The sequence below is a fragment of the Pleurodeles waltl genome, chromosome 12, assembly GCF_031143425.1.
Source record: "Pleurodeles waltl isolate 20211129_DDA chromosome 12, aPleWal1.hap1.20221129, whole genome shotgun sequence".
Taxonomy (NCBI): domain Eukaryota; kingdom Metazoa; phylum Chordata; class Amphibia; order Caudata; family Salamandridae; genus Pleurodeles; species Pleurodeles waltl.
The window spans coordinates 2239685-2264867 of NC_090451.1; the positions used below are offsets into that span (position 1 = coordinate 2239685).

A 25183-nucleotide genomic window follows, 5' to 3' on the forward strand; every position below is an offset into this window, starting at 1 on the left:
TGTAAGCACACCACCAATAACTGACACCTAGAGACTCGAAAGCGCCATACCAGTACAATATTTGTATGATATTGCACTTTAAATCCACGTACAACTGAATTAAAGCAATCTTAGCTCATTTGAGGGTAGTGTGATAGTACATCACATATGGATAGAACACGTTTGGAAAGTGTAATTTTCATGATTACATTACATTTAACATATAAATTCAAGCTGAAGTAGGGATGGACAACAAGGTCGTATAGAGCAAAGCTGAAGACAACAAGTTACCATAACAATCTGAAAATATATGCTCTTTATTATGTTTAGACAACTATCACCTAATAGAACACATTTTGGCTACCATATTTTGTACTCCTGAAACATGGTGTTTTGAAGACGAGGTGGCTGAGTGGTTAAGGCGATGGACTACTAATTTATTGTGCTCTGCACGTGTGGGTTCGAATCCCATCCTTGTCGGTTTATTGTTCCGTCTTTAGTTTTTAGTATGTGGTAGGGCTGGGTTAACCCTATTTTATGTGAAAGTTAAATGACATATCCCATGGTATTTCCGGCAGTACAACGGCTCAGTTTGGAAACACCGCTCAGTTGAGTACTGTGCTTAGGCATTACTGTAAACAGCGCCAGCCGGGTTCTGCTCATGAATCACAAAATCTTTCCTGAGGCGGAGGGTTGGTAAGTTGAGGGACGTAGATAGTTTGATTCCTTATCCTTAAAGAAAGAGAAGCAGCGCGTGCGGGACGCCAATGTAAGGGTTGTCTTCCTACGGACTCTCAGGACTGGCGCTCTCTGACACCTCCATGGCCCGGGGCCAATCCTGACCTACTGAATGTATCACGTACCTGCTGCTGTTGGCGTTGACTTTCCTAGGATCACTTCACAGGCTATACACCCTTATTCTCCAACTCCCCTATACAACAGAACATCTCACTTCAGAAAGCTTACAGAAACAGGTTTGCACAGGGTAGTGTGGCCGAGCGGTCTAAGGCGCTGGATTAAGGCTCCAGTCTCTTTGGAGGCGAGGGTTTGAATCCCACCGCTGCCAGTATTTTTCAACTCACAAACGTATTTTGTCTGCATCAGTGTCTCACTCTCTGCCTTCTGCACCTACGATCCACATAGCGAGAGGTGAGACTATGTAAAGTGGTGACGTATATATATAAGGGTAGCCAGACAGTGGGACCGAGCCTTCTTATTTTAAAAAACCACAACCTAAGGTGACAAGAATTGTATCGGTAAACAAACCAGCTGTCTTGAAGTCTAACTATAGAGGCGACGAGAGGGGTCACTGTGATGCTGAAAGTTCAGTGAGTGTAAACAGTAGAACGCTGTGTGATACGTTTCCTTGCAGTGATGACAGCTCGCGTTTCTAAAGCAGAGAGCAAACATACAATGGGGAAGAAGAATAAATAAGGAAAGACATATATTATATGCAGACAGTTATTATAATTTGCTTTTCACCTGTAACTCGCTCAACTGTCGGTGAATGCTGCGTTACCCTGCATAGCGAGGTCACCACAGCGGGTGTCCACAGTGTTTGGCCAAGTTACTATAGTTGTGAGCTTGTAGATGTGAGGTAGCGTGGCTGAGCAGGCTAAACTGGCTAGATTTAGGCTCCAGTCTCTCTGGAGCCGTGGGCTTGAATCCCAACACTTTAAGTTTACTTGAACCAAATACTTTTGCAAAAAAGGTTCATGTAATAAATATTCATTAGGGTCGTGGTTGTGAGTATGACACTAATGGATAAAAGTGAGACTAACAATGCTACAATTCCTGAGACTACCACTGCACTAACAGCCTGGGAGAGGTTTGAGCTGGATACAAGATACTTGCATGAGGGAACTAACTCGAAAGGGGAACTATCCACTGATGTTTTCTATCGCTTGCTGAGTGAGTATGTTGACACAATGGATGCAAAAGATTGTTTTGTGTGTAAACAGATTCCTGTTTCGGTACAAGAGACGGTTACCTATCATAGACTGTCATTAACATATGGGATACGTTGTAGTCTGTTACTAACAAGATTCTATAACCAGGAAGAGATTCAATATTTTTACTCAAATCATGATCTTGTGTTTTCTAATGTGCTTATCATAGAGGATGTGTGTGGGGTAGCTAAGTACTATAGCATAAAGTTAGTTAAAGGATTCTTTCAGGCGACATTAACAATTAGTACATCTTATGCACACCACAATAATTTGACATGTTTGCTTACACCTGTAGAGAAAAGCTTTTTAGATCACACGGAAGAGAGAAGAAGGGCATTGAAGGGTAAACTAGAGAAAGGATTACAGCAACGGGCCTTTGCTAGTAGTGACGGTTATAGTGCAATTAGAGAACAAGGGAAGTTAGCTTTAGACGCACTACATGTAGGAAAGCTTTGCATATCCAAGACCAAATCATACTATGACAATGTGTTTGTGGGAATGAGTGAATGTAAGCGTGTGTTTTTGTTTCAGAGTAAATGGACGTTCATGTTAAATGGACAGGATCCAGCAATCCCCGGGATTTATTATATGTGGACTTAATGCTTATTACCGTCTTCCAAAGGGATAGTATGGGACATGTTATTTGGGGATAGTTTTCCCAAAGATATATCAACTTCACGATTTGAAAAGGTTACCAAAATTGTCTGAATTACATTGTACTAGACATAAGAAAGAGACTGCTGCTGGTGTAGTAGGAGACATATTTGGGACGATAATTTCTTCAGTGGGAGTTATTATGAACTCCATAAAGATTCAAAAGTTGTCTACTATTGAGGATAACATGCTGACAAACTTATCAGGGGCTATACTCCTGATGGATACTGAACTTGCTGCGGAGGGGGCTAATACTCTTCAAAACAGGCTTGCTTTAGACATTCTTTTAGTGAAAAATGGCAGAGTTTGTAGATTGCTCAATGGGTGTAATTGTTGCGCTTACATACCAGATAATAGTAATGAGATTAGAAGTATGCTTACTAACTTGACTAGGGATAGTACGGACTTGAAGGATTTGAAAGAACCAGGTGTTTGGAAAAAGGTTGGGAAAGGATTTGCTTAAGTGGGAAATTGGATTAGTAACATTTGGCATGGGATATTGTCTAAAATAATACAGGGGATATTGATTGTTATAGATTGCTTATTTGGATCATGGGTGGCATGTAAAATTAGTAAAAGAATAAAATTGAAGATGGCGAAAAATAATAGGAGGAGGGAAGAAAAACAAAGGGAAAAATTATTCAGGGCAAGATCAAAGGGGAAACCAAGAAGGGAAGAGATTGATATGAGGGAATTTTAGTATGTAAAATTAGTAGGGAAGATTTGTGTGATGACAAGAGTCATCAGAGGAGGCATTGCTGGAGTGTGTCTTTTAAAATTAATATTAACACGAAAAGCTTACAATATATTGTGTAATGAAGCTGCATAAAAAATGTGTTAACGTAGAAATAATGCACACGTTTGAAATGTGCCCACGGGGAGTGGCTACCAATGCATACGAAGACTAATGAAAGTTATTAATGCTGAATTAATTATGTACTAATGTTTTTAATTTGTATTAACATATCAAAATTGGAGTTATGTATTAGGAGTTTGTTCATTAAGCAGTAGGCCTTAGTTTAGCGAAGGTCTGTGCCTAGCTGCCTGGTCTCATATTGAACTGTCTTTTTCTAACGTGCAATGTGCTATTTTCCTGAAGGACATGGAACTGTACTTTCGCAGAAGCTAGAGATGTGTGTAGCTGTAGTAAATTCTTTCTCATGGGACCATACTTTCTCAAGGAGACATTCTTGCTGAATGCAACATGGTAATTTGTAACAGGTGCAAGGCTGCCTGGAGTAGGAGAAAACAATGGAACTACTGACTGTAGCGTAAAATGTAACTTTTCTTACCTGACATTCCAACCGATGAAAACGTCAATAACATGGGCCAATCAACGACATGAGAACTGTGGTTTGTGTAAAACTCTGGTGAAGATTATTGGACAGAGATGGCGATGCACCAATGATTATCCATTGAGGAATTAGGAGTAAATTAGACAGTTTTGATTTAACCACATGACCCGAGGAGAAATCAGGCATTTATTGGACATTCCACTCCAAGCCATTCTTTGCCATTCTACTGAGCCATTTAGGCCATTTAGTTTGAGACTTTGCCGTTTGTTCGCCCTGTTACTCTAAACCACCCTTTACTTATTCCTTACCTGATACTTACTTCTCCTCTATATGAGGGAAGTTCTTGTTCCTTAGCTATGCCATACTGATACTTTGCCCTGTCCTTTCTTTGCTGATGATGCAAACGACTGATGTCCCGAGAACGAAGACTGACGCTGTTTGCTGATCCGTTGGATGGGTAACTATCTGATGAAAATTGTAATTGTCCGTTTGCCTTTTCTTTCTAGGTACCAACTGCTGTTTGATAGAGGCCATAGTTAGATGTTTTCCAAATTTGTGTTTGCTAAATAGTTTTGCATGAAGCCCAACATGCTGATGCTAATACGAGGTTATTTAAGGTGTTCACTAAAATCTGACGCAAATAGACAAATGACTGAGTTCTTGCTTTGTTGAACCATGCACTACTGAGACTTTCCTAAGTTGCTTCTTAATAATTATATGTTAATACTGAGTGAATATTCTCTATGCATTGATTAATTGCGTTTCTAATTGCAAATCTGAAGAGTTACTAATGAGATGAATTGCTGATGAGATTAACAGAAATGACTTTAGATTGTAACCAGTAGGGAAATAAATATCCTAACACTTAACTAAATTGGTGTGGTTATTCATGACTGAAAGATCATGGTGTGTTCACTTTATTGACTCTCATTAAAGGTTATTGATTAGCATGCTGATTAGTTATTGCGATTGTTGTTGAGATATTGATCTATTGATTTGCGATGCTAAAAGACATCTCGTACTGGGAAGTCCCCGAACCTGGTCTAAAAGGTTCATCGACCTAGGCGTGTCTCCTTGTAAGTTTACTTATCAAGGCTCTGACGCGCCTTCACTAATAAAAAGTAATCTGATCGCTTGCTGCGGAGTCATCGTCAACAAAAACTACCAAAATATTACTTCAATGTATTGTAATTACGACTGCCTCAGTTTTATGCATTACGTGAGTAGTCGGACAGCAATTTATTTAGCGCAAAAATATTTCTTGTTGATGCACGTACGTTTTTAAACTGAAGTGTCATAGCTGTAGCGGCAATACTCCCAGTTTAGGTGGTTTTATAAACTAAGTTTTACTTTCTCCTACTTAAAACTTTTTGCAGAACAATGCACATTAAATGGGAAGGCAGTTTTCCTTAATTGTGTACTATTTGCTGCCTAATGTTGACATGTAAGCACACCACCAATAACTGACACCTAGAGACTCGAAAGCGCCATACCAGTACAATATTTGTATGATATTGCACTTTGAATCCACGTACAACTGAATTAAAGCAATCTTAGCTCATTTGAGGGTAGTGTGATAGTACATCACATATGGATAGAACACGTTTGGAAAGTGTAATTTTCATGATTACATTACATTTAACATATAAATTCAAGCTGAAGTAGCGATGGACAACAAGGTCGTATAGAGCAAAGCTGAAGACAACAAGTTACCATAACAATCTGTAAATATGTGCTCTTTATTATGTTTAGACAACTATCACCTAATAGAACACATTTTGGCTACCATATTTTGTACTCCTGAAACATGGTGTTTTGAAGACGAGGTGGCCGAGTGGTTAAGGCGATGGACTGCTAATCCTTTGTGCTCTGCACGCGTGGGTTCGAATCCCATCCTCGTTGGTTTATTGTTCCGTCTTTAGTTTTTAGTATGTGGTAGGGCTGGGTTAACCCTATTTTATGTGAAAGTTAAATGACATATCCCATGGTATTTTCGGCAGTACAACAGCTCAGTTTGGAAACACCGCTCAGTTGAGTACTGTGCTTAGGCATTACTGTAAACAGCGCCAGCTGGGTTCTGCTCATGAATCACAAAATCTTTCCTGAGGCGGAGGGTTGGTAAGTTGAGGGACATAGTTTGATTCCTTATCCTTAAAGAAAGAGAAGCAGCGCGTGCGGGACGCCAATGTAAGGGATGTCTTCCTACGGACTCTCAGGACTGGCGCTCCCTGACACATCCCATGGCCCGGGGCCAATCCTGACCTACTGAATGTATCACGTGCCTGCTGCTGTTGGCGTTGACTTTCCTAGGATCACTTCACAGGCTATACACCCTTATTCTCCAACTCCCCTATACAACAGAACATCTCACTTCAGAAAGCTTACAGAAGCAGGTTTGCACAGGGTAGTGTGGCCGAGCGGTCTAAGGCGCTGGATTAAGACTCCAATCTCTTTGGAGGCGTGGGTTCGAATCCCACCACTGCCAGTATTTTTCAACTCACAAACGTATTTTGTCTGCATCAGTGTCTCACTCTCTGCCTTCTGCACCTACGATCCACATAGCGAGAGGTGAGACTATGTAAAGTGGTGACGTATATATATAAGGGTAGCCAGACAGTGGGACCGAGCCTTCTTATTTTAAAAAACCACAACCTAAGGTGACAAGAATTGTATCGGTAAACAAACCAGCTGTCTTGAAGTCTAACTATAGAGGCGACGAGAGGGGTCACTGTGATGCTGAAAGTTCAGTGAGTGTAAACAGTAGAACGCTGTGTGATACGTTTCCTTGCAGTGATGACAGCTCGCGTTTCTAAAGCAGAGAGCAAACATACAATGGGGAAGAAGAATAAATAAGGAAAGACATATATTATATGCAGACAGTTATTATACTTTGCTTTTCACCTGTAACTCGCTCAACTGTCGGTGAATGCTGCGTTACCCTGCATAGCGAGGTCACCACAGCGGGTGTCCACAGTGTTTGGCCAAGTTACTATAGTTGTGAGCTTGTACATGTGAAGTAGCGTGGCTGAGCAGGCTAAACTGGCTAGATTTAGGCTCCAGTCTCTCTTGAGCCGTGGGCTTGAATCCCAACACTTTAAGTTTACTTGAACCAAATACTTTTGCAAAAAAGGTTCATGTAATAAATATTCATTAGGGTTGTGGTTGTGAGTATGACACTAATGGATAAAAGTGGACTAACAATGCTACAATTCCTGAGACTACCACTGCACTAACAGCCTGGGAGAGGTTTGAGCTGGATACAAGATACTTGCATGAGGGAACTAACTCGAAAGGGGAACTATCCACTGATGTTTTCTATCGCTTGCTGAGTGAGTATGTTGACACAATGGATGCAAAAGATTGTTTTGTGTGTACACAGATTCCTGTTTCGGTACAAGAGGGGGTTACCTATCATAGACTGTCATTAACATATGGGATACGTTGTAGTCTGTTACTAACAAGATTCTATAACCAGGAAGAGATTCAATATTTTTACTCAAATCATGATCTTGTGTTTTCTAATGTGCTTATCATTGAGGATGTGAGTGGGGTAGCTAAGTACTATAGCATAAAGTTAGTTAAAGGATTCTTTCAGGCGACATTAACAATTAGTACATCTTATGCCCACCACAATAATTTGACATGTTTGCTTACACCTGTAGAGAAAAGCTTTTTAGATCACACGGAAGAGAGAAGAAGGGCATTGAAGGGTAAACTAGAGAAAGGATTACAGCAACGGGCCTTTGCTAGTAGTGACGGTTATAGTGCAATTAGAGAACAAGGGAAGTTAGCTTTAGACGCACTACATGTAGGAAAGCTTTGCATATCCAAGACCAAATCATACTATGACAATGTGTTTGTGGGAATGAGTGAATGTAAGCGTGTGTTTTTGTTTCAGAGTAAATGGACGTTCATGTTAAATGGACAGGATCCAGCAATCCCCGGGATTTATTATATATGTGGACTTAATGCTTATTACCGTCTTCCAAAGGGATAGTATGGGACATGTTATTTGGGGATAGTTTTCCCAAAGATATATCAACTTCACGATTTGAAAAGGTTACCAAAATTGTCTGAATTACATCGTACTAGACATAAGAAAGAGAATGCTTCTGGTGTAGTAGGAGACATATTTGGGACGATAATTTCTTCAGTGGGAGTTATTATCAACTCCATAAAGATTCAAAAGTTGTCTACTATTGAGGATAACATGCTGACAAACTTTTCAGGGGCTATACTCCTGATGGATACTGAACTTGCTGTGGAGGGGGCTAATACTCTTCAAAACAGGCTTGCTTTAGACATTCTTTTAGTGAAAAATGGCAGAGTTTGTAGATTGCTCAATGGGTGTAATTGTTGCGCTTACATACCAGATAATAGTAATGAGATTAGAAGTATGCTTACTAACTTGACTAGGGATAGTACGGACTTGAAGGATTTGAAAGAACCAGGTGTTTGGAAAAAGGTTGGGAAAGGATTTGCTTAAGTGGGAAATTGGATTAGTAACATTTGGCATGGGATATTGTCTAAAATAATACAGGGGATATTGATTGTTATAGATTGCTTATTTGGATCATGGGTGGCATGTAAAATTAGTAAAAGAATAAAATTGAAGATGGCGAAAAATAATAGGAGGAGGGAAGAAAAACAAAGGGAAAAATTATTCAGGGCAAGATCAAAGGGGAAACCAAGAAGGGAAGAGATTGATATGAGGGAATTTTAGTATGTAAAATTAGTAGGGAAGATTTGTGTGATGACAAGAGTCATCAGAGGAGGGATTGCTGGAGTGTGTCTTTTAAAATTAATATTAACACGAAAAGCTTACAATATATTGTGTAATGAAGCTGCATAAAAAATGTGTTAACGTAGAAATAATGCACACGTTTGAAATGTGCCCACGGGGAGTGGCTACCAATGCATACGAAGACTAATGAAAGTTATTAATGCTGAATTAATTATGTACTAATGTTTTTAATTTGTATTAACATATCAAAATTGGAGTTATGTATTAGGAGTTTGTTCATTAAGCAGTAGGCCTTAGTTTAGCGAAGGTCTGTGCCTAGCTGCCTGGTCTCATATTGAACTGTCTTTTTCTAACGTGCAATGTGCTATTTTCCTGAAGGACATGAAACTGTACTTTCCCAGAAGCTAGAGATGTGTGTAGCTGTAGTAAATTCTTTCTCATGGGACCCTACTTGCTCAAGGAGACATTCTTGCTGAATGCAACAGGGTAATTTGTAACAGGTGCAAGGCTGCCTGGAGTAGGAGAAAACAATGGAACTACTGACTGTAGCGTAAAATGTAACTTTTCTTACCTGACATTCCAACCGATGAAAACGTCAATAACATGGGCCAATCAACGACATGAGAACTGTGGTTTGTGTAAAACTCTGGTGAAGATTATTGGACAGAGATGGCGATGCACCAATGATTATCCATTGAGGAATTAGGAGTAAATTAGACAGTTTTGATTTAACCACATGACCCGAGGAGAAATCAGGCATTTATTGGACATTCCACTCCAAGCCATTCTTTGCCATTCTACTGAGCCATTTAGGCCATTTCGTTTGAGACTTTGCCGTTTGTTCGCCCTGTTACTCTAAACCACCCTTTACTTATTCCTTACCTGATACTTACTTCTCCTCTATATGAGGGAAGTTCTTGTTCCTTAGCTGTGCCATACTGATACTTTGCCCTGTCCTTTCTTTGCTGATGATGCAAACGACTGATGTCCCGAGAACGAAGACTGACGCTGTTTGCTGATCCGTTGGATGGGTAACTATCTGATGAAAATTGTAATTGTCCGTTTGCCTTTTCTTTCTAGGTACCAACTGCTGTTTGATAGAGGCCATAGTTAGATGTTTTCCAAATTTGTGTTTGCTAAATAGTTTTGCATGAAGCCCAACATGCTGATGCTAATACGAGGTTATTTAAGGTGTTCACTAAAATCTGACGCAAATAGACAAATGACTGAGTTCTTGCTTTGTTGAACCATGCACTACTGAGACTTTGCTAAGTTGCTTCTTAATAATTATGTGTTAATACTGAGTGAATATTCTCTATGCATTGATTAATTGCGTTTCTAATTGCAAATCTGAAGAGTTACTAATGAGATGAATTGCTGATGAGATTAACAGAAATGACTTTAGATTGTAACCAGTAGGGAAATAAATATCCTAACACTTAACTAAATTGGTGTGGTTATTCATGACTGAAAGATCATGGTGTGTTCACTTTATTGACTCTCATTAAAGGTTATTGATTAGCATGCTGATTAGTTATTGCGATTGTTGTTGAGATATTGATCTATTGATTTGCGATGCTAAAAGACATCTCGTACAGGGAAGTCCCCGAACCTGGTCTAAAAGGTTCATCGACCTAGGCGTGTCTCCTTGTAAGTTTACTTATCAAGGCTCTGACGCGCCTTCACTAATAAAAAGTAATCTGATCGCTTGCTGCGGAGTCATCGTCAACAAAAACTACCAAAATATTACTTCAATGTATTGTAATTACGACTGCCTCAGTTTTATGCATTACGTGAGTAGTAGGACAGCAATTTATTTAGCGCAAAAATATTTCTTGTTGATGCACGTACGTTTTTAAACTGAAGTGTCATAGCTGTAGCGGCAATACTCCCAGTTTAGGTGGTTTTATAAACTAAGTTTTACTTTCTCCTACTTAAAACTTTTTGCAGAACAATGCACATTAAATGGGAAGGCAGTTTTCCTTAATTGTGTACTATTTGCTGCCTAATGTTGACATGTAAGCACACCACCAATAACTGACACCTAGAGACTCGAAAGCGCCATACCAGTACAATATTTGTATGATATTGCACTTTAAATCCACGTACAACTGAATTAAAGCAATCTTAGCTCATTTGAGGGTAGTGTGATAGTACATCACATATGGATAGAACACGTTTGGAAAGTGTAATTTTCATGATTACATTACATTTAACATATAAATTCAAGCTGAAGTAGCGATGGACAACAAGGTCGTATAGAGCAAAGCTGAAGACAACAAGTTACCATAACAATCTGTAAATATGTGCTCTTTATTATGTTTAGACAACTATCACCTAATAGAACACATTTTGGCTACCATATTTTGTACTCCTGAAATATGGTGTTTTGAAGACGAGGTGGCCGAGTGGTTAAGGCGATGGACTGCTAATCCATTGTGCTCTGCACGCGTGGGTTCGAATCCCATCCTCGTCGGTTTATTGTTCCGTCTTTAGTTTTTAGTATGTGGTAGGGCTGGGTTAACCCTATTTTATGTGAAAGTTAAATGACATATCCCATGGTATTTTCGGCAGTACAACTGCTCAGTTTGGAAACACCGCTCAGTTGAGTACTGTGCTTAGGCATTACTGTAAACAGCGCCAGCTGGGTTCTGCTCATGAATCACAAAATCTTTCCTGAGGCGGAGGGTTGGTAAGTTGAGGGACATAGTTTGATTCCTTATCCTTAAAGAAAGAGAAGCAGCGCGTGCGGGACGCCAATGTAAGGGATGTCTTCCTACGGACTCTCAGGACTGGCGCTCCCTGACACCTCCCATGGCCCGGGGCCAATCCTGACCTACTGAATGTATCACGTGCCTGCTGTTTTTGGCGTTGACTTTCCTAGGATCACTTCACAGGCTATACACCCTTATTCTCCAACTCCCCTATACAACAGAACATCTCACTTCAGAAAGCTTACAGAAGCAGGTTTGCACAGGGTAGTGTGGCCGAGCGGTCTAAGGCACTGGATTAAGGCTCCAGTCTCTTTGGAGGCGTGGGTTCGAATCCCTCCACTGCCAGTATTTTTCAACTCACAAACTTATTTTGTCTGCATCAGTGTCTCACTCTCTGCCTTCTGCACCTACGATCCACATAGCGAGAGGTGAGACTATGTAAAGTGGTGACGTATATATATAAGGGTAGCCAGACAGTGGGACCGAGCCTTCTTATTTTAAAAAACCACAACCTAAGGTGACAAGAATTGTATTGGTAAACAAACCAGCTGTCTTGAAGTCTAACTATAGAGGCGACGAGAGGGGTCACTGTGATGCTGAAAGTTCAGTGAGTGTAAACAGTAGAACGCTGTGTGATACGTTTCCTTGCAGTGATGACAGCTCGCGTTTCTAAAGCAGAGAGCAAACATACAATGGGGAAGAAGAATAAATAAGGAAAGACATATATTATATGCAGACAGTTATTATACTTTGCTTTTCACCTGTAACTCGCTGAACTGTCGGTGAATGCTGCGTTACCCTGCATAGCCAGGTCACCACAGCGGGTGTCCACAGTTTTTGGCCAAGTTACTATAGTTGTGAGCTTGTACATGTGAGGTAGCGTGGCTGAGCAGGCTAAACTGGCTAGATTTAGGCTCCAGTCTCTCTGGAGCCGTGGGCTTGAATCCCAACACTTTAAGTTTACTTGAACCAAATACTTTTGCAAAAAAGGTTCATGTAATAAATATTCATTAGGGTCGTGGTTGTGAGTATGACACTAATGGATAAAAGTGGGACTAACAATGCTACAATTCCTGAGACTACCACTGCACTAACAGCCTGAGAGAGGTTTGAGCTGGATACAAGATACTTGCATGAGGGAAATAACTCGAAAGGGGAACTATCCACTGATGTTTTCTATCACTTGCTGAGTGAGTATGTTGACACAATGGATGCAAAAGATTGTTTTGTGTGTACACAGATTCCTGTTTCGGTACAAGAGGGGGTTACCTATCATAGACTGTCATTAACATATGGGATACGTTGTAGTCTGTTACTAACAAGATTCTATAACCAGGAAGAGATTCAATATTTTTACTCAAATCATGATCTTGTGTTTTCTAATGTGCCTATCATAGAGGATGTGAGTGGGGTAGCTAAGTACTATAGCATAAAGTTAGTTAAAGGATTCTTTCAGGCGACATTAACAATTAGTACATCTTATGCACACCACAATAATTTGACATGTTTGCTTACACCTGTAGAGAAAAGCTTTTTAGATCACACGGAAGAGAGAAGAAGGGCATTGAAGGGTAAACTAGAGAAAGGATTACAGCAACGGGCCTTTGCTAGTAGTGACGGTTATAGTGCAATTAGAGAACAAGGGAAGTTAGCTTTAGACGCACTACATGTAGGAAAGCTTTGCATATCCAAGACCAAATCATACTATGACAATGTGTTTGTGGGAATGAGTGAATGTAAGCGTGTGTTTTTGTTTCAGAGTAAATGGACGTTCATGTTAAATGGACAGGATCCAGCAATCCCCGGGATTTATTATATATGTGGACTTAATGCTTATTACCGTCTTCCAAAGGGATAGTATGGGACATGTTATTTGGGGATAGTTTTCCCAAAGATATATCAACTTCACGATTTGAAAAGGTTACCAAAATTGTCTGAATTACATCGTACTAGACATAAGAAAGAGACTGCTGCTGGTGTAGTAGGAGACATATTTGGGACGATAATTTCTTCAGTGGGAGTTATTATGAACTCCATAAAGATTCAAAAGTTGTCTACTATTGAGGATAACATGCTGACAAACTTTTCAGGGGCTATACTCCTGATGGATACTGAACTTGCTGCGGAGGGGGCTAATACTCTTCAAAACAGGCTTGCTTTAGACATTCTTTTAGTGAAAAATGGCTGAGTTTGTAGATTGCTCAATGGGTGTAATTGTTGCGCTTACATACCAGATAATAGTAATGAGATTAGAAGTATGCTTACTAACTTGACTAGGGATAGTACGGACTTGAAGGATTTGAAAGAACCAGGTGTTTGGAAAAAGGTTGGGAAAGGATTTGCTTCAGTGGGAAATTGGATTAGTAACATTTGGCATGGGATATTGTCTAAAATAATACAGGGGATATTGATTGTTATAGATTGCTTATTTGGATCATGGGTGGCATGTAAAATTAGTAAAAGAATAAAATTGAAGATGGCGAAAAATAATAGGAGGAGGGAAGAAAAACAAAGGGAAAAATTATTCAGGGCAAGATCAAAGGGGAAACCAAGAAGGGAAGAGATTGATATGAGGGAATTTTAGTATGTAAAATTAGTAGGGAAGATTTGTGTGATGACAAGAGTCATCAGAGGAGGGATTGCTGGAGTGTGTCTTTTAAAATTAATATTAACATGAAAAGCTTACAATATATTGTGTAATGAAGCTGCATAAAAAATGTGTTAACGTAGAAATAATGCACACGTTTGAAATGTGCCCACGGGGAGTGGCTACCAATGTATACGAAGACTATTGAAAGTTATTAATGCTGAATTAATTATGTACTAATGTTTTTAATTTGTATTAACATATCAAAATTGGAGTTATGTATTAGGAGTTTGTTCATTAAGCAGTAGGCCTTAGTTTAGCGAAGGTCTGTGCCTAGCTGCCTGGTCTCATATTGAACTGTCTTTTTCTAACGTGCAATGTGCTATTTTCCTGAAGGACATGAAACTGTACTTTCCCAAAAGCTAGAGATGTGTGTAGCTGTAGTAAATTCTTTCTCATGGGACCCTACTTGCTCAAGGAGACATTCTTGCTGAATGCAACAGGGTAATTTGTAACAGGTGCAAGGCTGCCTGGAGTAGGAGAAAACAATGGAACTACTGACTGTAACGTAAAATGTAACTTTTCTTACCTGACATTCCAACCGATGAAAACGTCAATAACATGGGCCAATCAACGACATGAGAACTGTGGTTTGTGTAAAACTCTGGTGAAGATTATTGGACAGAGATGGCGATGCACCAATGATTATCCATTGAGGAATTAGGAGTAAATTATACAGTTTTGATTTAACCACATGACCCGAGGAGAAATCAGGCATTTATTGGACATTCCACTCCAAGCCATTCTTTGCCTTTCTACTGAGCCATTTAGGCCATTTCGTTTGAGACTTTGCCGTTTGTTCGCCCTGTTACTCTAAACCACCCTTTACTTATTCCTTACCTGATACTTACTTCTCCTCTATATGAGGGAAGTTCTTGTTCCTTAGCTATGCCATACTGATACTTTGCCCTGTCCTTTCTTTGCTGATGATGCAAACGACTGATGTCCCGAGAACGAAGACTGACGCTGTTTGCTGATCCGTTGGATGGGTAACTATCTGATGAAAATTGTAATTGTCTGTTTGCCTTTTCTTTCTAGGTACCAACTGCTGTTTGATAGAGGCCATAGTTAGATGTTTTCCAAATTTGTGTTTGCTAAATAGTTTTGCATGAAGCCCAACATGCTGATGCTAATACGAGGTTATTTAAGGTGTTCACTAAAATCTGACGCAAATAGACAAATGACTGAGTTCTTGCTTTGTTGAACCATACACTACTGAGACTTTGCTAAGTTGCTTCTTAATAATTATGTGTTAATACTGTGTGAATATTCTCTATGCATTGATTAATTGCGTTTCTAATTGCAAATCTGAAGAGTTACTAATGAGATGAATTGCTGATGAGATTAACAGAAATTACTTTAGATTGTAACCAGTAGGGAAATAAATATCCTAACACTTAACTAAATTGGTGTGGTTATTCATGACTGAAAGATCATGGTGTGTTCACTTTATTGACTCTCATTAAAGGTTATTGATTAGCATGCTGATTAGTTATTGCGATTGTTGTTGAGATATTGATCTATTGATTTGCGATGCTAAAAGACATCTCGTCCTGGGAAGTCCCCGAACCTGGTCTAAAAGGTTCATCGACCTAGGCGTGTCTCCTTGTAAGTTTACTTATCAAGGCTCTGACGCGCCTTCACTAATAAAAAGTAATCTGATCGCTTGCTGCGGAGTCATCGTCAACAAAAACTACCAAAATATTACTTCAATGTATTGTAATTACGACTGCCTCAGTTTTATGCATTACGTAAGTAGTCGGACAGCAATTTATTTAGCGCAAAAATATTTCTTGTTGATGTACGTACGTTTTTAAACTGAAGTGTCATAGCTGTAGCGGCAATACTCCCAGTTTAGGTGGTTTTATAAACTAAGTTTTACTTTCTCCTACTTAAAACTTTTTGCAGAACAATGCACATTAAATGGGAAGGCAGTTTTCCTTAATTGTGTACTATTTGCTGCCTAATGTTGACATGTAAGCACACCACCAATAACTGACACCTAGAGACTCGAAAGCGCCATACCAGTACAATATTTTTATGATATTGCACTTTAAATCCACGTACAACTGAATTAAAGCAATCTTAGCTCATTTGAGGGTAGTGTGATAATACATCACATATGGATAGAACACGTTTGGAAAGTGTAATTTTCATGATTACATTACATTTAACATATAAATTCAAGCTGAAGTAGGGATGGACAACAAGGTCGTATAGAGCAAAGCTGAAGACAACAAGTTACCATAACAATCTGTAAATATGTGCTCTTTATTATGTTTAGACAACTATCACCTAATAGAACACACATGATGGCTACCATATTTTGTACTCCTGAAACATCGTGTTTTGAAGACGAGGTGGCTGAGTGGTTAAGGCGATGGACTGCTAATCTATTGTGCTCTGCACGCGTGGGTTCGAATCCCATCCTCGTTGGTTTATTGTTCCGTCTTTAGTTTTTAGTATGTGGTAGGGCTGGGTTAACCCTATTTTATGTGAAAGTTAAATGACATATCCCATGGTATTTTCGGCAGTACAACGGCTAAGTTTTGAAACACCGCTCAGTTGAGTACTGTGCTTAGGCATTACTGTAAACAGCGCCAGCTGGGTTCTGCTCATGAATCACAAAATCTTTCCTGAGGCGGAGGGTTGGTAAGTTGAGGGACATAGATAGTTTGATTCCTTACCCTTAAAGAAAGAGAAGCAGCGCGTGCGGGACGCCAATGTAAGGGTTGTCTTCCTACGGACTCTCAGAACTGGCGCTCCCTGACACCTCCCATGGACCGGGGCCAATCCTGACCTACTGAATGTATCACGTGCCTGCTGCTGTTGGCGTTGACTTTCCTAGGATCACTTCACAGGCTATTCACCCTTATTCTCCAACTCCCCTATACAACAGAACATCTCACTTCAGAAAGCTTACAGAAACAGGTTTGCACAGGGTAGTGTGGCCGAGCGGTCTAAGGCGCTTGATTAAGGCTCCAGTCTCTTTGGAGGCGTGGGTTCGAATCCCACCGCTGCCAGTATTTTTCAACTCACAAACGTATTTTGTCTGCATCAGTGTCTCACTCTCTGCCTTTTGCACCTACGATCCATATAGCGAGAGGTGAGACTATGTAAAGTGGTGACGTATATATATAAGGGTAGCCAGACAGTGGGACCGAGCCTTCTTATTTTAAAAAACCACAACCTAAGGTGACAAGAATTGTATCGGTAAACAAACCAGCTGTCTTGAAGCCTAACTATAGAGGCGACGAGAGGGGTCACTGTGATGCTGAAAGTTCAGTGAGTGTAAACAGTAGAACGCTGTGTGACACGTTTCCTTGCAGTGATGACAGCTCGCGTTTCTAAAGCAGAGAGCAAACATACAATGGGGAAGAAGAATAAATAAGGAAAGACATATATTATATGCAGACAGTTATTATACTTTGCTTTTCACCTGTAACTCGCTCAACTGTCGGTGAATGCTGCGTTACCCTGCATAGCCAGGTCACCACAGCGGGTGTCCACAGTGTTTGGCCAAGTTACTATAGTTGTGAGCTTGTAGATGTGAGGTAGCGTGGCTGAGCAGGCTAAACTGGCTAGATTTAGGCTCCAGTCTCTCTGGAGCTGTGGGCTTGAATCCCAACACTTTAAGTTTACTTGAACCAAATACTTTTGCAAAAAAGGTTCATGTAATAAATATTCATTAGGGTCGTGGTTGTGAGTATGACACTAATGGATAAAAGTGGGACTAACAATGCTACAATTCCTGAGACTACCACTGCACTAACAGCCTGGGAGAGGTTTGAGCTGGATACAAGATACTTGCATGAGGGAACTAACTCGAAAGCGGAACTATCCACTGATGTTTTCTATCGCTTGCTGAGTGAGTATGTTGACACAATGGATGCAAAAGATTGTTTTGTGTGTACACAGATTCCTGTTTCGGTACAAGAGGGGGTTACCTATCATAGACTGTCATTAACATATGGGATACGTTGTAGTCTGTTACTAACAAGATTCTATAACCAGGAAGAGATTCAATATTTTTACTCAAATCATGATCTTGTGTTTTCTAATGTGCCTATCATAGAGGATGTGAGTGGGGTAGCTAAGTACTATAGCATAAAGTTAGTTAAAGGATTCTTTCAGGCAACATTAACAATTAGTACATCTTATGCACACCACAATAATTTGACATGTTTGCTTACACCTGAAGAGAAAAGCTTTTTAGATCACACGGAAGAGAGAAGAAGGGCATTGAAGGGTAAACTAGAGAAAGGATTACAGCAACGGGCCTTTGCTAGTAGTGACGGTTATTGTGCAGTTAGAGAACAAGGGAAGTTAGCTTTAGACGCACTACATGTAGGAAAGCTTTGCATATCCAAGACCAAATCATACTATGACAATGTGTTTGTGGGAATTAGTGAATGTAAGCGTGTGTTTTTGTTTCAGAGTAAATGGACGTTCATGTTAAATGGACAGGATCCAGCAATCCCCGGGATTTATTATATATGTGGACTTAATGCTTATTACTGTCTTCCAAAGGGATAGTATGGGACATGTTATTTGGGGATAGTTTTCCCAAAGATATATCAACTTGACGATTTGAAAAGGTTACCAAAATTGTCTGAATTACATCGTACTAGACATAAGAAAGAGACTGCTGCTGGTGTAGTAGGAGACATATTTGGGACGATAATTTCTTCAGTGGGAGTTATTATGAACTCCATAAAGATTCAAAAGTTGTCTACTATTGAGGATAACATGCTGACAAACTTTTCAGGGGCTATACTCCTGATGGATACTGAACTTGCTGCGGAGGGGGCTATGACTCTTCAAAACAGGCTTGCTTAAGACATTCTTTTAGTGAAAAATGGCAGAGTTTGTAGATTGCTCAATGGGTGTAATTGTTGCGCTTACATACCAGATAATAGTAATGAGATTAGAAGTATGCTTACTTACTTGACTAGGGATAGTACGGACTTGAAGGATTTGAAAGAACCAGGTGTTTGGAAAACGGTTGGGAAAGGATTTGCTTAAGTGGGAAATTGGATTAGTAACATTTGGCATGGGATATTGTCTAAAATAATACAGGGGATATTGATTGTTATAGATTGCTTATTTGGATCATGGGTGGCATGTAAAATTAGTAAAAGAATAAAATTGAAGATGCTGAAAAATAATAGGAGGAGGGAAGAAAAACAAAGGGAAAAATTATTCAGGGCAAGATCAAAGGGGAAACCAAGAAGGGAAGAGATTGATATGAGGGAATTTTAGTATGTAAAATTAGTAGGGAAGATTTGTGTGATGACAAGAGTCATCAGAGGAGGGATTGCTGGAGTGTGTCTTTTAAAATTAATATTAACATGAAAAGCTTACAATATATTGTGTAATGAAGCTGCATAAAAAATGTGTTAACGTAGAAATAATGCACACGTTTGAAATGTGCCCACGGGGAGTGGCTACCAATGTATACGAAGACTAATGAAAGTTATTAATGCTGAATTAATTATGTACTAATGTTTTTAATTTGTATTAACATATCAAAATTGGAGTTATGTATTAGGAGTTTGTTCATTAAGCAGTAGGCCTTAGTTTAGCGCAGGTCTGTGCCTAGCTGCCTGGTCTCATATTGAACTGTCTTTTTCTAACGTGCAATGTGCTATTTTCCTGAAGGACATGAAACTGTACTTTCCCAGAAGCTAGAGATGTGTGTAGCTGTAGTAAATTCTTTCTCATGGGACCCTACTTGTTCAAGGAGACATTCTTGCTGAATGCAACAGGGTAATTTGTAACAGGTGCAAGGCTGCCTGGAGTAGGAGAAAACAATGGAACTACTGACTGTAGCGTAAAATTTAACTTTTCTTACCTGACATTCCAACCGATGAAAACGTCAATAACATGGGCCAATCAACGACATGAGAACTGTGGTTTGTGTAAAACTCTGGTGAAGATTATTGGACAGAGATGGCGATGCACCAATGATTATCCATTGAGGAATTAGAAGTAAATTAGACAGTTTTGATTTAACCACATGACCCGAGGAGAAATCAGGCATTTATTGGACATTCCACTCCAAGCCATTCTTTGCCATTCTACTGAGCCATTTAGGCCATTTCGTTTGAGACTTTGCCGTTTGTTCGCCCTGTTACTCTAAACCGCCCTTTTCTTATTCCTTACCTGATACTTACTTCTCCTCTATATGAGGGAAGTTCTTGTTCCTTAGCTATGCCATACTGATACTTTGCCCTGTCCTTTCTTTGCTGATGATGCAAACGACTGATGTCCCGAGAACGAAGACTGACGCTGTTTGCTGATCCGTTGGATGGGTAACTATCTGATGAAAATTGTAATTGTCTGTTTGCCTTTTCTTTCTAGGTACCAACTGCTCTTTGATAGAGGCCATAGTTAGATGTTTTCCAAATTTGTGTTTGCTAAATAGTTTTGCATGAAGCCCAACATGCTGATGCTAATACGAGGTTATTTAAGGTGTTCACTAAAATCTGCCGCAAATAGACAAATGACTGAGTTCTTGCTTTGTTGAACCATGCACTACTGAGACTTTGCTAAGTTGCTTCTTAATAATTATGTGTTAATACTGAGTGAATATTCTCTATGCATTGATTAATTGCGTTTCTAATTGCAAATCTGAAGAGTTACTAATGAGATGAATTGCTGATGAGATTAACAGAAATGACTTTAGATTGTAACCAGTAGGGAAATAAATATCCTAACACTTAACTAAATTGGTGTGGTTATTCATGACTGAACGATCATGGTGTGTTCACTTTATTGACTCTCATTAAAGGTTATTGATTAGCATGCTGATTAGTTATTGCGATTGTTGTTGAGATATTGATCTATTGATTTGCGATGCCAAAAGACATCTCGTACTGGGAAGTCCCCGAACCTGGTCTAAAAGGTTCATCGACCTAGGCGTGTCTCCTTGTAAGTTTACTTATCAAGGCTCTGACGCGCCTTCAGTAATAAAAAGTAATCTGATCGCTTGCTGCGGAGTCATCGTCAACAAAAACTACCAAAATATTACTTCAATGTATTGTAATTACAACTGCCTCAGTTTTATGCATTACGTGAGTAGTCGGACAGCAATTTATTTAGCGCAAAAATATTTCTTGTTGATGCACGTACGTTTTTAAACTGAACTGTCATAGCTGTAGCGGCAATACTCCCAGTTTAGGTGGTTTTATAAACTAAGTTTTACTTTCTCCTACTTAAAACTTTTTGCAGAACAATGCACATTAAATGGGAAGGCAGTTTTCCTTAATTGTGTACTATTTGCTGCCTAATGTTGACATGTAAGCACACCACCAATAACTGACACCTAGAGACTCGAAAGCGCCATACCAGTACAATATTTTTATGATATTGCACTTTAAATCCACGTACAACTGAATTAAAGCAATCTTAGCTCATTTGAGGGTAGTGTGATAATACATCACATATGGATAGAACACGTTTGGAAAGTGTAATTTTCATGATTACATTACATTTAACATATAAATTCAAGCTGAAGTAGGGATGGACAACAAGGTCGTATAGAGCAAAGCTGAAGACAACAAGTTACCATAACAATCTGTAAATATGTGCTCTTTATTATGTTTAGACAACTATCACCTAATAGAACACATTTTGGCTACCATATTTTGTACTCCTGAAACATGGCGTTTTCAAGACGAGGTGGCCGAGTGGTTAAGGCGATGGACTGCTAATCCATTGTGCTCTGCACGCGTGGGTTCGAATCCCATCCTCGTTGGTTTATTGTTCCGTCTTTAGTTTTTAGTATGTGGTAGGGCTGGGTTAACCCTATTTTATGAGAAAGTTAAATGACATATCCCATGGTATTTCCGGCAGTACAACGGCTCAGTTTGGAAACACCGCTCAGTTGAGTACTGTGCTTAGGCATTACTGTAAACAGCGCCAGCTGGGTTCTGCTCATGAATCACAAAATATTTCCTGAGGCGGAGGGTTGGTAAGTTGAGGGACGTAGATAGTTTGATTCCTTATCCTTAAAGAAAGAGAAGCAGCGCGTGCGGGACGCCAATGTAAGGGTTGTCTTCCTACGGACTCTCAGGACTGGCGCTCCCTGACACCTCCCATGGCCCGGGGCCAATCCTGACCTACTGAATGTATCACGTGTCTGCTGCTGTTGGCGTTGACTTTCCTAGGATCACTTCACAGGCTATACACCCTTATTCTCCAACTCCCCTATACAACAGAACATCTCACTTCAGAAAGCTTACAGAAACAGGTTTGCACAGGGTAGTGTGGCCAAGCGGTCTAAGGCACTGGATTAAGGCTCCAGTCTCTTTGGAGGTGTGGGTTCGAATCCCACTGCTGCCAGTATTTTTCAACTCACAAACGTATTTTGTCTGCATCAGTGTCTCACTCTCTGCCTTCTGCACCTACGATCCACATAGCTAGAGGTGAGACAATGCAAAGTGGTGACGTATATATATAAGGGTAGCCAGACAGTGGGACCGAGACTTCTTATTTTAAAAAACCACAACCTCAGGTGACAAGAATTGTATCGGTAAACAAACCAGCTGTCTTGAAGTCTAACTATAGAGGCGACGAGAGGGGTCACTGTGATGCTGAAAGTTCAGTGAGTGTAAACAGTAGAACGCTGTGTGATACGTTTCCTTGCAGTGATGACAGCTCGCGTTTCTAAAGCAGAGAGCAAACATACAATGGGGAAGAAGAATAAATAAGGAAAGACATATATTATATGCAGACAGTTATTATACTTTGCTTTTCACCTGTAACTCGCTCAACTGTCGGTGAATGCTGCGTTACCCTGCATAGCCAGGTCACCACAGCGGGTGTCCACAGTGTTTGGCCAAGTTACTATAGTTGTGAGCTTGTAGATGTGAGGTAGCATGGCTGAGCAGGCTAAACTGGCTAGATTTAGGCTCCAGTCTCTCTGGAGCCGTGGGCTTGAATCCCAACACTTTAAGTTTACTTGAACCAAATACTTTTGCAAAAAAGGTTCATGTAATAAATGTTCATTAGGGTCGTGGTTGTGAGTATGACACTAATGGATAAAAGTGGGACTAACAATGCTACAATTCCTGAGACTACCACTGCACTAACAGCCTGGGAGAGGTTTGAGCTGGATACAAGATACTTGCATGAGGGAACTAACTCGAAAGGGGAACTATCCACTGATGTTTTCTATCGCTTGCTGAGTGAGTATGTTGACACAATGGATGCAAAAGATTGTTTTGTGTGTACACAAATTCCTGTTTCGGTACAAGAGGGGGTTACCTCTCATAGACTGTCATTAACATATGGGATACGTTGTAGTCTGTTACTAACAAGATTCTATAACCAGGAAGAGATTCAATATTTTTACTCAAATCATGATCTTGTGTTTTCTAATGTGCCTATCATAGAGGATGTGAGTGGGGTAGCTAAGTACTATAGCATAAAGTTAGTTAAAGGATTCTTTCAGGCAACATTAACAATTAGTACATCTTATGCACACCACAATAATTTGACATGTTTGCTTACACCTGTAGAGAAAAGCTTTTTAGATCACACGGAAGAGAGAAGAAGGGCATTGAAGGGTAAACTAGAGAAAGGATTACAGCAACGGGCCTTTGCTAGTAGGGACGGTTATAGTGCAATTAGAGAACAAGGGAAGTTAGCTTTGGACGTACTACATGTAGGAAAGCTTTGCATATCCAAGACCAAATCATATTATTACAATGTGTTTGTGGGAATGAGTGAATGTAAGCGTGTGTTTTTGTTTCAGAGTAAATGGACGTTCATGTTAAATGGACAGGATCCAGCAATCCCCGGGATTTATTATATATGTGGACTTAATGCTTATTACTGTCTTCCAAAGGGATAGTATGGGACATGTTATTTGGGGATAGTTTTCCCAAAGATATATCAACTTGACGATTTGAAAAGGTTACCAAAATTGTCTGAATTACATCGTACTAGACATAAGAAAGAGACTGCTGCTGGTGTAGTAGGAGACATATTTGGGACGATAATTTCTTCAGTGGGAGTTATTGTGAACTCCATAAAGATTCAAAAGTTGTCTACTATTGAGGATAACATGCTGACAAACTTTTCAGGGGCTATACTCCTGATGGATACTGAACTTGCTGCGGAGGGGGCTATGACTCTTCAAAACAGGCTTGCTTTAGACATTCTTTTAGTGAAAAATGGCAGAGTTTGTAGATTGCTCAATGGGTGTAATTGTTGCGCTTACATACCAGATAATAGTAATGAGATTAGAAGTATGCTTACTAACTTGACTAGGGATAGTACGGACTTGAAGGATTTGAAAGAACCAGGTGTTTGGAAAAAGGTTGGGAAAGGATTTGCTTCAGTGGGAAATTGGATTAGTAACATTTGGCATGGGATATTGTCTAAAATAATACAGGGGATATTGATTGTTATAGATTGCTTATTTGGATCATGGGTGGCATGTAAAATTAGTAAAAGAATAAAATTGAAGATGGCGAAAAATAATAGGAGGAGGGAAGAAAAACAAAGGGAAAAAATATTCAGGGCAAGATCAAAGGGGAAACCAAGAAGGGAAGAGATTGATATGAGGGAATTTTAGTATGTAAAATTAGTAGGGAAGATTTGTGTGATGACAAGAGTCATCAGAGGAGGGATTGCTGGAGTGTGTCTTTTAAAATTAATATTAACATGAAAAGCTTACAATATATTGTGTAATGAAGCTGCATAAAAAATGTGTTAACGTAGAAATAATGCACACGTTTGAAATGTGCCCACGGGGAGTGGCTACCAATGTATACGAAGACTAATGAAAGTTATTAATGCTGAATTAATTATGTACTAATGTTTTTAATTTGTATTAACATATCAAAATTGGAGTTATGTATTAGGAGTTTGTTCATTAAGCAGTAGGCCTTAGTTTAGCGAAGGTCTGTGCCTAGCTGCCTGGTCTCATATTGAACTGTCTTTTTCTAACGTGCAATGTGCTATTTGCCTGAAGGACATGAAACTGTACTTTCCCAGAAGCTAGAGATGTGTGTAGCTGTAGTAAATTCTTTCTCATGGGACCCTACTTGCTCAAGGAGACATTCTTGCTGAATGCAACAGAGTAATTTGTAACAGGTGCAAGGCTGCCTGGAGTAGGAGAAAACAATGGAACTACTGACTGTGAGCGTAAAATGTAACTTTTCTTACCTGACATTCCAACCGATGAAAAC

At 39.7% G+C, this 25183-nt stretch overlaps 9 non-coding genes across 9 annotated transcripts; all 9 read left to right on the forward strand.

The window, feature by feature from the left end:
• Positions 1-377: 377 nt before the first annotated feature.
• On the forward strand, positions 378-459 carry TRNAS-ACU (transfer RNA serine (anticodon ACU)). Its single transcript has one exon. It is a non-coding gene; the product is annotated as a tRNA-Ser (tRNA).
• A 5238-nt stretch (positions 460-5697) lies between these two features.
• On the forward strand, positions 5698-5779 carry TRNAS-GCU (transfer RNA serine (anticodon GCU)). The gene has a single exon. It is a non-coding gene; the product is annotated as a tRNA-Ser (tRNA).
• Positions 5780-6280: 501 nt separating this feature from the next.
• Positions 6281-6362, forward strand: TRNAL-AAG (transfer RNA leucine (anticodon AAG)). The gene has a single exon. It is a non-coding gene; the product is annotated as a tRNA-Leu (tRNA).
• A 4653-nt stretch (positions 6363-11015) lies between these two features.
• TRNAS-GCU (transfer RNA serine (anticodon GCU)) lies at positions 11016-11097 on the forward strand. Its single transcript has one exon. It is a non-coding gene; the product is annotated as a tRNA-Ser (tRNA).
• A 501-nt stretch (positions 11098-11598) lies between these two features.
• Positions 11599-11680, forward strand: TRNAL-AAG (transfer RNA leucine (anticodon AAG)). Its single transcript has one exon. It is a non-coding gene; the product is annotated as a tRNA-Leu (tRNA).
• Positions 11681-16336: 4656 nt separating this feature from the next.
• On the forward strand, positions 16337-16418 carry TRNAS-GCU (transfer RNA serine (anticodon GCU)). The gene has a single exon. It is a non-coding gene; the product is annotated as a tRNA-Ser (tRNA).
• Positions 16419-16923: 505 nt separating this feature from the next.
• TRNAL-AAG (transfer RNA leucine (anticodon AAG)) lies at positions 16924-17005 on the forward strand. Its single transcript has one exon. It is a non-coding gene; the product is annotated as a tRNA-Leu (tRNA).
• Positions 17006-21659: 4654 nt separating this feature from the next.
• TRNAS-GCU (transfer RNA serine (anticodon GCU)) lies at positions 21660-21741 on the forward strand. The gene has a single exon. It is a non-coding gene; the product is annotated as a tRNA-Ser (tRNA).
• Positions 21742-22246: 505 nt separating this feature from the next.
• Positions 22247-22328, forward strand: TRNAL-AAG (transfer RNA leucine (anticodon AAG)). Its single transcript has one exon. It is a non-coding gene; the product is annotated as a tRNA-Leu (tRNA).
• Positions 22329-25183: the final 2855 nt, after the last annotated feature.